Source organism: Neopelma chrysocephalum, unplaced genomic scaffold, assembly GCF_003984885.1.
Source record: "Neopelma chrysocephalum unplaced genomic scaffold, ASM398488v2 Primary Assembly neopelma1_97, whole genome shotgun sequence".
Taxonomy (NCBI): Eukaryota; Metazoa; Chordata; class Aves; order Passeriformes; family Pipridae; genus Neopelma; species Neopelma chrysocephalum.
Genome location: NW_020897760.1, coordinates 1,766,550 through 1,781,552, shown reverse-complemented (window position 1 = coordinate 1,781,552; position 15,003 = coordinate 1,766,550). Strand labels below are relative to the sequence as shown.

Below are 15,003 nucleotides of genomic sequence, written 5' to 3'. Positions count from 1 at the left end.
CAAAGGTCTGTAAGTTCCATACATACATAATTCATTAGGAAGGTGCAGTGAAGAGGTCTTAGAATAGAAATTCTGGGATGAATTCTAGAAAGGAAATGCAGAATTGAGGCAGACAAAGAAATGAAGGGAAGAAGAAAAGTGACACAAAACCAGTTGAGGCACATTGACTTCTCCCAGCCTGGCACACCTGGGAAGAACCAGTGGAGAAGGGAATCCTAACAACTATTATATTCATTGTAATGGTAGCAATCCTTGGTCTAGAGCTTCCTATGATGTACCTGGTTTGGAGTTATCTCAGCTAAGAACCTGCCATGAAATCCTCAGGATCAGCAGCCAAGGACGGCATCCCCCAGCTCTGCTCTTCTTGCTTGGCACCTCACCATTAAGGCTCCTGGAGAAGCTGCTAAAAACTATCAAGGATGACAACCTGGGATAAGTTTCCTGCTCTCCTTTGAGAATCCCAGAAGATTTACCAAGAGAGTTTTCCTCAGTGGAAAGCTGAGAACTTCTGGAAGAATCACAGAATCCCAGAACATGCTGAGTTGGAAGGGACCTATAAGGATTATCCAGTCCAACCCTTAGCCCTGTACAGGGCCATCCCCAAGAGTCACACCAGGTGCCCCACAGCAGCATCCAAACACTCCTGGAGCTCTGGCAGCCTTGGTGCTGTGACCACTGCCCTGGGGAGCCTGTTCAGTGCCCAACAACCCTCCGGGGGAAGAACCTTTTCCTGAGATCCAACCTAAATCTCTCCTGACACAACTCCAGGCCATTCCCTGGGGTCCTGTCCCTGGTCCCCACAGAGCAGAGATCAGTGCCTGCCCCTCCTCTTCCCCTCCCAAGGAAGTTGTAACTGCAATGAGGTCTCCCCTCAGTCTGCTCTTCTCCAGCTGAACACACCGAGTTCAGCACTCTCCAAATGACACTTAACATCCCCCTTCCAAATGTGCTTTGCTCCTGCCCAAGCATGGCTGGTGAACTCAGACCATGACCACCTATTCCCAGATGAAAAATGGGAGAATCCTGTACTATTTCAGTGACAATTTTCCAAGCTGATGCAAGAGAAGTTGAAGCTGAAGCTGATTCCAAGGGATTGCAAATGTTCTCCATGGACACCTTTTCTTCCAGTGGCATGACCAAAATAGGCAGCAGTGGGTTCAGCTCCTGCACCACACTCAGGCACTGGGAGATTTGTGATTAGTATTCCTGAGCACACTGTGCATCCTGAGAATATGATTTGCTTTGAACAGAATCCCATCAAACAGAGCAGCTTCACCCTGAAGGTTTCCATATGTCTTATACTTATTTTCTTCTCAAGAGCTCTTGTGCTGTTGGATTATTTTCTGCTTGTTATTTGGGCTTGGAGTTTCAGCAGTGGTTACTCCCGAGGATTAATCATTTTGGATTCCTCTTCTCCTGAAGTTCCTGTTCTCACTATTTATAAGCACTCTTGAAAGTATCCCCCTTGCAAGGAGCTCCACACCAGATTTATCTTTCACATTTAACAAGTGCTCTGGCAATTTCAGAAGATTTTTTTTTGGTGCTGTTTATTCAAGTGGGATGTAGCCTATTGCTTCCTTGAGCAATTACTGAATTACAAAAGCATGAATGAAACAAAAATCAATTGCAAGAATTTATTTTCTGAGCTGAGCATGGTACTAATCCTTCCCCCAATGCTCAGGAGTAATTTGTCCCTGGGTGCCCATCTTACAGGCAGAAAACATTCAATCCAGATCAATCTGTGTGTCTCAGAGGGTGAGCTTTGTTTAGCAACAAGAAGGTTCCTCCATCAAAGGAAATTTCTCCTCATTTTTCTTGGCATGCCACAGTATAGGTACCACACCTGATTTTTGCACATCAGTGAGAAAACACCGCAGCTCCCAACAACTCCCAGATTTCTTCTGTGCTGCAGGCAGTCACTTTATTTGACTTGGTTCCCAGGAAGAACACTGTTGGTTGTATGTGTCAGTGGCACCTGAGTTCACCAGGACTCCAGGGAAAATCAAAACTGAAAATATGATGGTTATTTATTCTAGCAAAGGAAAGGGTCAGCTTCTTGTTTACAAGTTTAGAAACACTGTAATGAAAGAAAAGCATCTGAAAGAATACTGAGGAGAAAATCCTCTGTGAGCTCTCTGTGGTTGCCTTGTGCACCTGCCCTGAGATACCTTTGTCAAAAACACACAACCACCTCACGAATATTGTCTCTACAACAGGTTGAGCTTATTCCTGGGTTTAGGAGAGCAGAGCTGACTTCTCTTGCAGACATGACTTACAAACCCACATCGTGGCATCACCTTATTTGCTGCTCCCCATTCTGCTGTTTTGCCTGGCTCTGTGTAGGCCTCCAGACCTTATCGTTTCCTTGGATTTATTTTAGTTGACCTTTCTTTCCCCTTTTCTCTCTTCCTACTTCTTCACTCGTAGAACAGGGTGTTGTTTCACAAGCTCTGCGTTGAATATCTTGTGAAAACCATTCTTTCATTGCAAACATCACATGAACAATCCCTGTCCTAGTTCCTGAGAGCTGAAAATTATTTGATAAAGCAGGTATTAGTACCTGCTGTGTGGTTACTCTTCTGGTCAGCCTTTTATTACCTGTTCTGTGTCATTCTAGTCCTGTGCTGCTCACCAACCCTTCCTGCATGGAAGGCAAAGATCCTGCCAGAAACAGCCACCACTCCCTGCAAAATCTGCTGCTTAAATCAGGTCAAACGTAGGGTATTAACAGAGAGCAAATTAATTAGAGAGCAAATGAGTACATATTAACCATTTAGCAGCTGGGGCAGGTCAGCTGAATGTTCTCAACAGGCAGCTGTTGGCAAATGAGATGCACTGCAGCAAACAACATTCAAAGTATTCCTCAAAAATGTCATCTCATAGTTTGCATCCTCGTGCTCCCATTGGAACATGGCCCAGACCTTCCACAGAAAGTTTTCCATCCTCTTCCAGGCAACACTCCTGACATTCCAAGGAACAAAGAGGACATCAGTTACCTCAACTTCTCTGATGCAAAAGATCCTGGTGGCCTCCACTGCTTTTCTGTTACCAGAAATTAATGCAATATATGAGAGAGTACATCATGCACTGGAATACTGGCACTTCATCCAATCACCCGAAGCCCACAGGAAAACAGAAATGCTACAAGATTTCTTGGTCAAGCCACAGTGAAATCTCAGAGGCTTTAAGCACCTGAGAAGGAAAGCTCCTTTGAGTTAACTGTGTTTCAATTATAAAAAAAACTTCAAAAATCGCAGTCAACTTAGTACTTTCATTTTCAGAGCATGGAATGCAAACAGTGAGGAAAATACCTCAGAAGGGTAATAATAAGGATTTAGAGCCTTCAATGATACAAGAATTCAAGCCTGCAGCTCTTTTTGATCAAGTTCATCTTTCCTGTAAGCACTCAGACGGGATATTCCTTGGGCTCTGGCTACCCCAGGATGGCCTCCACAGCTTGGTTTGAAGAAGTTTCTGGAGTAGGGCACTAAAGGGTCTAACACACAATTATTATAAAAGGTAACACCAGAAAGACAAGGGACAAATGGTTCAGTTTACTGTCAAGAAAGGGTCAGTATGGGATGGAATCCTTCCTGGAGTGAAGGCTCTAAAAACCTTTCCTGCTGGCAGGAAAGCAGCCTCTACATCATTGCTCACAAAGGTGAGTGTCCAACAGGGAATTATAGAACCATAGCAAGTTTTAAAGGAAACCTGGATCTTAACTCCAGCTCAGCAAGGCTGCTCATCCTCAGAGCCCATCAAAGGGAATTTTGCCTGCTTGGCTCCAGCCACAGTTTAAAGACCATAACTCAGCACACTTCTGGTGTGGTTGGTGCTCTCATTTCCAAATCCATGCTGAGAAACTCAACCTGAGTGGGCTGTGGCTTTAACTACCATCTAGTCAAGACTTCTCCTTCAAGGCACCCCCCTGTTAGTATCAGCCCTTACTGGTGTTACAGAAATGAACAGTCATCAACCCACAGCTTGCCAGCCCTAATTTTAGCCACACTACTACACGTAGCACTTCCACACATGGGGAGAAACACCTAAACTTGTGACAGATCCCATCCCTTTCCCAGTGGCTTTTTATGCCATATTGCACCTCTGAGCTCCTTCCACCCCACCAGAACCTACTGTAACTTCACAGAAGTCAAAGGTAACTCTGTATCACCCACCCACGTCCTCCTGAGCTCCAACACTAAACCCAACCCAGCCTCACCCACTATCCCACAGCCCATCACAAGCCATTTGTTTGTGCTGGCACAACTTTTACCCGTCTCTCAACTCTTTAACAACTTAACAGTAAAGATGTTCAGCCCATAAGGTACCAAGTTTTATAATTCTACCCCAAATAAGCTACTTTTTTACTACATAAAATAACTCACTCTAAACAATACCTTTGCTCTACACTGTCCCAATTCCCAACCTACATTTTCAGTACCACCAAGACTGTCCTTACTTCTTCCAGGTCTTGGTTCCTCATTGGTAAAAATATCCATAACCTTCTTTGCCTGGCCTCCAAAGAGGAGAGAACTTTCAGGAAAGAGATGGATGGAGGGGAGGAAACAAATCCCTCAATCCACACACACAAAACCCCAACATGGACAGAAAAAAAAAGGGAGAACAAAGACAACTGTAGGGGAATTTTCTGGCTCTTTCTCCTCGATTTATGAATAAACAAAGTGTACCATTAAGTGGCCAAACATGAGGAAGTGCCAAACTCAGAGTGCACATGTGCACTTCCAGAATTACACTTTGTAAGCACCTGAAGAGGCACAGATCTAATCCCTCCCCATCCACTCATCTATTCCCTCATCACTCACAGTAACACCAAATGCTGCAACACAAAGTGCAAGAAATCCCACTGCAGGCAGACACGGAATAATCTGCTCTCCCAGAAAGTTTCCTCCAAGTCTTATTTCTCAGACAGTGGCTTAAGCTATGAGGGATAACCAGTTATATCTTTATTATTATTATTATTATTGATCTCCAAAATTTTCTTTTTAGTATTTGCAAAGTTTCTCAGACTTCTGGACACCTCTGTGATTTACAATAATTATTTTGGATTCAAGTTCTGTGCTTGAGCAGCTCTCTGGCAAGTATTCCCTTGCTCTAATTGGACATCTAATGAAAAAATAAATTAAATTAAATTAAAAAATTAAATTATAAGTCTTGAATGCTACATGCCTACTTGTTTTTCTATTGCATGACCAGGGAAAAGGTTCTTAAATTACTTTCTCTGTATCATTCATCATATTCTCTCTAACTTGTTAACCTGAATAAGGGCTATATCCTTAAACTATTTGGGATGTACTGGCATGAAGGCCTCCCAGATTAATGGAACCAATTGCATTTTACACTCAGAGAACTAAGAGGAAAGAGAAACTGGCCTTTCCTGCATGTTTTTAGCAAGGAACATGATCCTATCAATTTGTTCTTTTCTTGTAAAAACAAGCTTTTCAAGCTGAAAGCTGTTTTCATAATTAAAGAAATCCAGCTAAAATGTTTTACCTACACCACTTAAACCATTCCTCTGCATTGCCTGAAACCAAAACATTGCAGCAGCAAGAAGCCCAGAGTGAAGCTGACAAATTATTTTAATTCTCTCAACTAAGGGAAATACAGGGGCAAAAAGAACACCCAGAGCATGAGTAATAACATCAGATTAATATCCCTTTGCTTTAGAGGTAATATTTAAAGTAGACACAAATCTGTTTGCAACAGTCATCAAGTTTATGGGAGTGCTTTCCAATCATTATTTGTTCTACACCTTTCTAATAGTTTTTTTTCATCTGCTAAGGTTGGATTTATCCTACTGCCCTAATTATACTATTTTATTTACTGATGGAACCAGTGTAAAGTCTTACATGCTTTATTTGCATAAGAGGCATTTCATATAAATGACTAAAGGTATTTTTAAGCATTGTTTTCTCACCATTTTCCTCACTTTGTAAGGACTTCCCACATCTATACCAGGGCAGATCACCCCAAGGAAGGGGTGTTTGGGTAAAACAAACTTATCAGCACTTAAAATTACCATTTTAGGAAGGATTTCACAAATCTATCCATGGTTATTCATTTCAAATATGGGAATTCAAGAGAGTTGATTGTAATGACTTTTTAAACGAGACTGGTGTTCCCAGAGACGATTAGTCAGCTAATCTGGTCTAAGCTTCCTGCGGGATAAGTCAGGCTCTGGAGCAAGGATTTGAATGCTGAACAAGGAGAGGTTTCCATGTGACGTGAAAAGAGCTGGGAAGTAAATACAGGGTTGGTTGAGGAAAAACCTGAATATGATTTTGGAAGAAGCAGCAACAAGGCTGAATCTCACATTTTACTTCAGGTTCCCATTAAAGCATTACATTAAAAATTATTTACTAGAATCTAAAATGTCTAAAGATGAGGATAAAGGGTGATATAGCTGTACGTGGAGTACCTGAGCAGGCACATGGAAAATTATTAAAACAGATTAGATGACAAGAGAAACATAATTACAATGAATAATTTGCTATATGCAGCCAGTACACCTAAAAAGTGCACTAGAAAAGCACTCGTATGAAAGAGCTTTAGATTCCAGATGATTTATGTATCACAGATTTACTTCTAACCCAGCCACCCTCTCTGGACCAGTGAGGGACACAGCAAACAGGCATCTCTCTCAAATTGGTCTAAAAAGTTTTGTGTTTCATTGGCTTTACAACATGCAAATCCAATTATTCACCTTATTGGCTGCTGACATCAGAATTTCAGAGGAAAAAGATAAAAAGCATTGTATGAATTCTGCTAAAAATTTATAAATCTCTCAAGAATTCTCTCCTCAGTGTAGGTGATCTCTTGGGACATTTCCTATTGCAACACATGCTGAGCACCACACAAAGCAACCCAATACCTTCATGGCTACATCCTACCCCGAGAGACCTACACTGAATAGCTTGTTGCACATCAGAACTGATTTATCACTCCTCAACCTCCACCCCAAGGGGGGAAAGGAGCAGCTCTCCTTGCTCCATGGGCTTACAGGCAGCTGCTGTCGCGGAGCTGATGTGGAGTTACACCAAGGAAACTCAACTTCCACATCCTCCCTAAACTCACAACTCCCACCAGGCACCGAACTGAGAAAAGGAGAAGCAGAAAAAACAAACTGACTCAAAGCACATGTCAGAGAACATGATGCAGAGCTGGAGAGCCTGGGAGGGGAAATGTCTCCGGGAGATGAACATCGGGAGGGCTGATCCCACCAGGATTTAGGAGGACCCAAGGCTGCAGATCGCTCGGGAGCTTTGGGCGAGGGCTGACCTGTTTTGGAGGTGGAACCTGGCCATGGCAGTCCCCAGCCCATGTGCTGGAGGACACAAATCCTGGGCACACGATTCAATGGACCTTAACAGGTTCAGGACAAAATGAGCAATTCCAACAGAAATTTGGAATAGAAAGCTTATAGAAAGAAACAGAAGGAATATAGAGATACAGATGGAATATCCATAAAATGTAGAAAGACTAGAAATAAAATAATTTAAAATCAACAAATAAGTACATCTTCGCTCTGTGGAAAACCACAAGCCCCCCCCCCCGGCCTCCCTTTTTTTTCCCCCCTTAAACTATCAGTTCTTAACGCCATGTGATTCCATAGGACCAAACTTACTGGAATCACCCAAACACCCCACAAGTGACTCAGTCGTTTTCCTCCCTCGGCCCCGCGCCGGGCGCGCTCCCCAACCCCGGGCACGTAACAGGTACCGGGACCCCCGGGACCCGCCGGGACCCCCGGGGCAGGGCCGGGCAGGGCCCCCCAGCCCCGGCAGCGCTTACCTCGGCCCGGCGGCGTGTCCGTGGCTCGGCCGCAGGTTCCGCAGCCCCTCAGCGCTCCATGGCGCGGGAATGGCAGCGGAGCGGCGGCTCCAAGGCGCGATCGGGGCCGGCACCGCGGGGCTGCGCCGGCGGCTCGGCTGAGGCACGATCCGCTCCTTCTCGCACCGCTCTGCTCCTTCCCTTCCCTCCTCGCTCCTTTCCTTTCCTTCCCTTCCCGCTCCGCTCCTTCCTTCCCTGCTCCGCTCTGTCCGTCCCTCCTTGCACCGCTCCGTCTCTCCCGGCTCCGCTCCTTCCCTTCCCGCTCCTTCCCTCTCTGCTCCTCTCCTTCCCTTCCCTCGCCGCTCTCTCCGTCCCTCCCCCGCCGCAGCCTCTGGCCCTGCCCCGGGTGGGGTCCAGCCCCGGCCCCGCCCGCCCCGTGTCCTCCCCTCAGCCCAGGGACCCCTTTCCGGCCGCCGGCCGAGTTTGGCCCGCAGCCCGCTGGGCCAAGGTGAGTTCTGTCACACGGGCTGCAGCAAATCCAGCACAATTCCGGGCTGGATGGCGCTTGGAGCAACCTGGTCTAGCGGGTGGCATCGCTGCCCGTGGCAGAGGGGGGAACGACGTCCACACTAAGGTCCCTTCCAAACTAAATCAGTCTGAGGTGCTGTGGAATCACTCAGGAATAAAGCACAAATTTATCAATATATTTGCATCCGTAGCGGCAGAGCAGGGGAGGGAGCAGCTCTGAGGGCTCTCCTTAGGGAATGCTCAAAGGCACGGACAGAGGACACCCCACACACAGAGGAACCACCAGCCCCCTGCAAGGTACAAACGGCAGGACACTCGTGATGGCACAGCTGGGCCAGGCAGGCAAACAAGAGCTGCTTCTACCTTAAAGATGCAATGGCAGAGTGTGTCATGTCTGTATGTGATGGTCACACCACCCCCAAACACCCCTGATGTGGGAGATAAGGAGAACTCATTTTATACGGTTTCGTTATGGCAGGAACTCCTGTTTGATCCTCGCTGTCATGCAAGATCTTTGGGTGTTTGATGTCTTCATCAAAGGGCAAGTTTCTGGAGTAATAATGTGAAGAACTTGGTTCACATGTTAAAAGAGGAAGTTTCCAGTCTTCATGGCTGAGGAGCAGCATTTAAAAGGCTTAAAGAACCCACCCCAGCTCCCAAAACCTCAGAGTCCAGAACAGAAAAATAAAATCCATTCATTATAAAACCTTTTAAATTAAGAGTTAAACTGGTTATTTGTGGATGACACACAGCCCCTTGATTTTTTCCAGGGATTAATGACTGCAGGCTCTGAAAACTGAACAGAAGGGCTGCTGTGTTGTAATTCCTGCTCAAGTACCATCCTATGGCCTTGTATCCCACAGACCCACAGTCCAGACCATACCAGATCCTGATAAACCAGTCTTTATGCAGTAAAAGGACAATATTGAATGAAAGTTTTGTACAACATAATCATAAAGAGGAGAAAAGATTGTCTGTCCTGCTGTCCAGCTCAATAAAACTAAGAGTTAATAACTGCTTGATAGATCTCTATAATATACAGGAGTTTCTTTTTGCATACACAAAATATAAAACAAATTATCAATCAAATTTTGATTCCCCCTCCCAAAGGCAAATTTATTTCTGTACATGTGTAAAAAAATGTGTAAGACTGCCAAAACTTCTAATTCAAATGATGATTTCAGGTATATACTGAATTTCCTTTATTACTTAATATTACAAACAAGGGTACAGAAGAAGGACAACCTCCATGAGCACATGATGCTGAAGTGCTGGAATCTTTACAGCCATGAAAAGTATTTCTCCTGAATGTTTTGCACCGTTATAACTTAATCACCTCATCCTTTCCTTTGCCAATAAAATATTACTCCCAACATTTCCCTCCATTTGTAGCATTTCAATGACTTGCAGGAGCAGTGGTGATATTTTCCCTTGCTCTGTTTGCTGCCTTGGACAGAGTCAGGTGTGAGAAATGTGGTTGAGAGTCTGGTGTGCAACAGTGTCAAACTTTGTGAAACTCCATAGAGAAGTCAGTTCAGCAATCATTCCCTAGATTCCAGGTTTAATCCTCGGGGTTTAGATTCAGGCAGGTCCTTGGTTGTTGGGTATGGAATATTTAGGAGAGTTGTCTCTTAACTGTAAGCACCAAACAATACAAGTTATGCCACAGAATTTTCAAATGGTTAAAAGAAACTCTTCTAGACTACAAAGCCAGGAAAATTAAAATCTTGCTTTTTGTCCTGCACAGCCTCCAGGCAGCACATCCCAGATTTTAACTCCCTGGCAACAAGACATCAGTAATCCTGGTTCAGACAACGATTTATGGTCATGGATGAAATTCCAAAGCCTGAGAACAGACAGCAGAGCTTCACCCTGGTGGGGAGGACCTGCTTGTTACTGCTGCCTGTGAGCTGGCAGCAGCAGCCCCAAGTGTTCCTCCTCCCTTTCCAGCCCTCTGGCTGCCTGACATCCTCTTGGAAACTTGGTAGCGAGGGCTGATACCAGGAGGATGAAATTAAGAAACTCCTCAGAGCTCATGCTGTGATTGTATCACAGGCTCGTGTTATTCTTATATCCCTCCACTGATCTGCCAAGTAAACTCCAAGAAGTCATCCCTGGCATTAAGACATTCCAGAGGCCCTGAGCACTCATAATCCACACTAGAACTGAACACTGAAATCTGCAGTGCTCACAGTTCTGACACTGCTGTGCTACAATTACCAAATGCAACTAAAGAGCACAAATTTTTCATTATCAAGAAGCTCTAAACATCCTAAAGGACTTAATGCCCATAAATCTGCCCGAGATCCTGCCAGCCTTGGGAAAAGATCGCTTCTCAGTGACTTACACTGACCAATGCTGTGCAGTCCGTGCCTTTGTCATTCCCCATAGACATCTATTGAGCTCTCAAACACACAATAGTCAGGCAAATGATCTTTAAGATCATGGTTTAGATGAGCTTTAAGATCCCTTTCAACCCAAACCATTCTTTAAGTGCCAACACCATAGAGGTGATGCCCAAGGGATCAGTTCAGGCAGTAACTCAGGAGTATTTTTGGATGCATTGTTGACGTGGAGCTCTCACTTACCAACCCGAGTGATGCTTTTCATCATTTCCAGGTTACCATTTCCATCATTACCATTTCTGCCCTGTTATGGTGCAGGATTCTCAATCCTCTGTGTTGCAACCCAAAAAGCTGCCCAGTAGGATGAAGAATATTGGTGATACCTTCCTTCCTGCTCCTCAGTGGAGGGATAGTACAGCTTTGTGTCCAGAACGTAGAACTACCTCTGGATCAAACTTGAGGATGTGGAGTGAGTCAAGAAGTAAATATTAGTAATAACTGTGTCACCAATTATTGCTCTGTGGGAAGTGTACATTCCTTGGGCTTTGTTTTCTCTATTATAAAAAAATAAAGAAATGCATATGTAAAAGAGGACAGGGGAAAAGTCCAACTTACTAAAATAGGACACTATTGCATTCACTTTATTTTCTTCCTGAGGAGACTGAGAGAAAAAAAATAACCTGGCAGATGTCTGTCGTTTTGCTTAATGCACTGAGATCCTTTGGAGAAATATGTGGTAGGAGAGCTTGTACAGAATAGAATAAATGGCTTCAGTGAGGCCCTGTCAAAACAGTACAAAGATACATTTCCCATTAAAATAGAAAGGAAGCAAAACCAAATGTGTTTGGAATGATAATGGCTGATTTTAGGCAGAAGGAGGTTCCTGTACCCTCCACCACCCCCCAAACAGGCAGTGCAGCCCCAGAACCTCCACTGACACCATTTTGTGTTTTTTTGCAAAATGTTCTGGGTTTTCTCTTCATTTGGTGTCCTCCTCTTCCCAAAATCCCTCTTTTCAGAGAGGATCAGGAGATTTCTTGGTGCTGCCAACACCAAGCAAAAACAGCAAGTACCCCCCCCCACACACAACTTCCCTCTGTGTGCTCAGTTCAGCAAACCCAAATGGCTTTGTCATCTTCTCTCCTCTTCTGTTAAAGTTTTGGTACCAGAAAAGGGGATTCAGGTGAAAACTGGTGGGAAGCTGCAGAGTGTTAAGGGATTAATAGGACAGGATGGAAACAGAGAAAGGAAACAAAGACCTTGGATACTGTAAGAGATCAATGAATTAGTTCATTGGGCAGAATTAAGGAACGTTTGTGCTCCCCTCTCTGTCCTTCCACTGCAGCTGAAGTGGCTGAAGAAGCTCATATATATCAAATAGAGGAGAATTGAATTAAAATAATTTTATTAAATTAAAAACAGGTGCTGTGATCAGGCAAGGAGATTTACCCTACACATTTCATACTAGAAGTAGAAGAATTGTTGCTTCTGCTTTCAAGAGGGAGAGAAGAGCTGAGCAAGGAGGGATGAGGTGTAGGGCAGGCACTCCAGCCCTCCTTAGTTTCCTGAAGCATTACAGGGGACTTATTTGGGAGAAATGCACGGAGCAGCCAGCTGTGCTGGGAAGGATGCACTTCCTACCCCTTCAAAAGTTCATTTGGGAGGCTGCTAATAAGGCTGTTCACTCTCACCTCTCCTCAGGATGAGAAGGTTGCTGTGGATTCCCAAATCATGCATGTAAATGGATAAATACAGCAATCCAGGCAGCATCCAGACTGGCTTCCCTAACAAAGACCAACCAGCTTTCCCTGGGAAAAGAGAAAGCTTAGGAAACCACTGAAGCTCAATTTATTAATTTTAATATCTTCTAAAATGCTGTGCAGCTTTTAAATACAGCCACTCCCCTGCAGCCCTAAAGTAATGCAACCACTGGAATTCCTCATTCCTAAACCAGCATGGAGGTGCAGCTTGCAGCTGTCAGGATGGTCGGAGATGGGAAGCAGTGGTGGCATGAAAGGTTTTATCATAGTCCTAAGCCAATAAGGATAACTACATGGATGACTAGTCCTTCTGAAATAAGTTTAGAAACCAGAGTATTTTGGTTAAAGGCAACTGCGCAGAATTACAGCACTTCCCGAGATCTCAGACTCCAATTTTCTCTACAGCCTGGGTTCTAAGAGGGAGGAAGGGCATAAGGAGAATCCTTAGCCATGGGCATCATCACAGACATAGCTGGGAAGTGCTGGATGTCCTGGAAAATACATGCAACAGAGCAGAAAAAATACCACCAGGAAGGTGGATTGGTTTGTGCCCTGCTCTGGAAAAGGTGGATATTCCACTGATTCAGCTCAGGGTTCCACAGCTTTCATGGCAGGCCCAAAAGGTGCCCAGAAAGGATCAGGTGTTGATTTTATCACGGAAGACAAGATAAGTGGGTTTTTCCAGGCAAAGAATTGAGGAAGGAAAAAGCTTATGTCAATTTGCATCTTCCCCACAGCCTTGGATCAGTACAAGCACTTCACTCCTCTTCCTCCTCCTCAGCCACAAGACTGGCAGACATGGAGCTGATTCATTCTCCTGAGCTCTTTGGGAGGATCCCAATCCCTGAGATGATTAAGGTGGTGCTGGGGGTCCCAGCTGACACTTGCAGAGGGAGCTGCTGGTGAATATTCTCCTGCTGGCAGTGAGGACTCTCTGGCTGCCAGCCTGGAACTTGAGTGTTGTACCCAGCCCAGTTTATAAAACCGTAGGAGGATCTGTGTCTAGATGTTGATGAATTCTGTGAAAAAACAGCCACTAACAATATTTTCCAGTTCTTGTCTTGCATAACAGCAAAGGTCCTGGTATTTTATGAAGGAATCAGCTGAAGTTTCATCTAATAAAGTGATCCGAACTCAAGTAATACACATAACAGACAAAAGGAATTGAGTCACGACATTAAAGCTTGAATTCTGCATGGAATAGAATCCTGGAATGGTTTGGGATCTTAAAGCTCATCGTGTTCCACCCCCTCCTAATTCAATGTCTATTTTCATATCCAACTGACGAGGAAAAGAGAATAAAAGACCCACAATTACAACATTGCAGATCATGGAATCATTAAGCTTAGAAAAACCCTCTGAGACCATCGAGTCCAACCGTTCCCAAGCACTGCCAAGGCCACCATTAAACCATGTCCCCAAGAGACACATCCACATAGTTTTTAAATCCCTCCAGGGATGGGGACTCCCTGCCCTGGGTGGCTGTGCTAGGGCTGGACAACACTTTATGGGAAGGAATTTTCCCAATATCCAACCTGAACCTCTCCTGGTGTGACTTGAGGCAGTTTCCCCTTGTCCCTTGTTCCCTGGGAGCAGAGCCCGGCCCCCACTTGGCTTCACCCTCCTGTCAAGGAATCGTAGAGAGCCAGAAGGTCCCCCCTGAGTCTCCTTTTCTCCAGGCTGAGAAACCCCGACTCCCTCAGCCACTCCTGGTGCCCCAGAACCTTCCCCAGCACCATTACAAGACAAAGCAGCAAATAAAACATTGTCTGTACTTTCAGAGTGCATTTCAAAATCCTGTGGATCAAAAACAAAAAGAAACCCAACAAAGAAACCCAAGGAAGACCCAAAAAGAAACCCAACAGGAAGAGCTGTTGGAAGAAACCTCTCTGCAGCCATCTCTGCCCCTGCTCCAGGCCAGAAAGAATTTTCAGGGTATGTGGGAAGGTACCTGGTGCAGAAACAGGGATCAGGGCTGAGCCCCTCACAGGTCCCTCAGGGTCCCAGTGCTGAGGAGTAAGTTGGTCCCCACTGAGGCAGCAGCCCCTCAGCTGGTGTTTTCATGCCCACCCAGCTGGAGCAGAGGGATGACAAGCTGTTCATGCAAACAGCAGCAGGTCTCTTTTGACATTAGGCAGCCACAAGACTAAATAATCCTTTCAGTGCCAGGCTCTTCCAGCCCAGCTCTTTAGTCATCAGTTGAAGCTTGAAATAAGTCTCTGAGTGCTTCCTTCCAGCCTGCACTGGGTCTCCTGCCCACCTGTGTATGTGCCTTGCCAGCTTGGATTTGAGAGAACCAACTGGGACTGTAGTCCTTGGTTTTCCAACCCTGTCCATTCATTGAATTATAGAATCCCAGACTGGTTTGGGTTGGAAAGGACCTTAAAGCTCATCAGTTCCACCCCCGTTCCCTGGGCAGGGACACCTTCCACTAGCCCAGGTCGTTCCTTCTCCTTTGCCAAGTGACACAGCTGGTGCCATATGGAAATGAGTTTCTCTGCTGAGAAACAGCTTTGTAGAAGTAGCACAAGGCAGTTCTGTGCTTGTTACCTGTCCTTAATGCTCCTCTTGGCTTTGAAGGC

General features: G+C 45.1%; 1 protein-coding gene across 1 annotated transcript in view; it reads right to left on the bottom strand.

Annotated features, from left to right (window-relative positions):
- PDE4B (phosphodiesterase 4B) overlaps positions 1 to 7,920 on the bottom strand; it is a 201,714-nt gene extending 193,794 nt beyond the window's left edge. The window contains exon 1 of the mRNA XM_027694445.1: positions 7,810 to 7,920. The gene's annotated coding sequence lies outside the window, so the exon portion shown is untranslated. The remainder of the gene's footprint in view (positions 1 to 7,809) is intronic.
- Between the last annotated feature and the right edge of the window lie 7,083 nt (positions 7,921 to 15,003).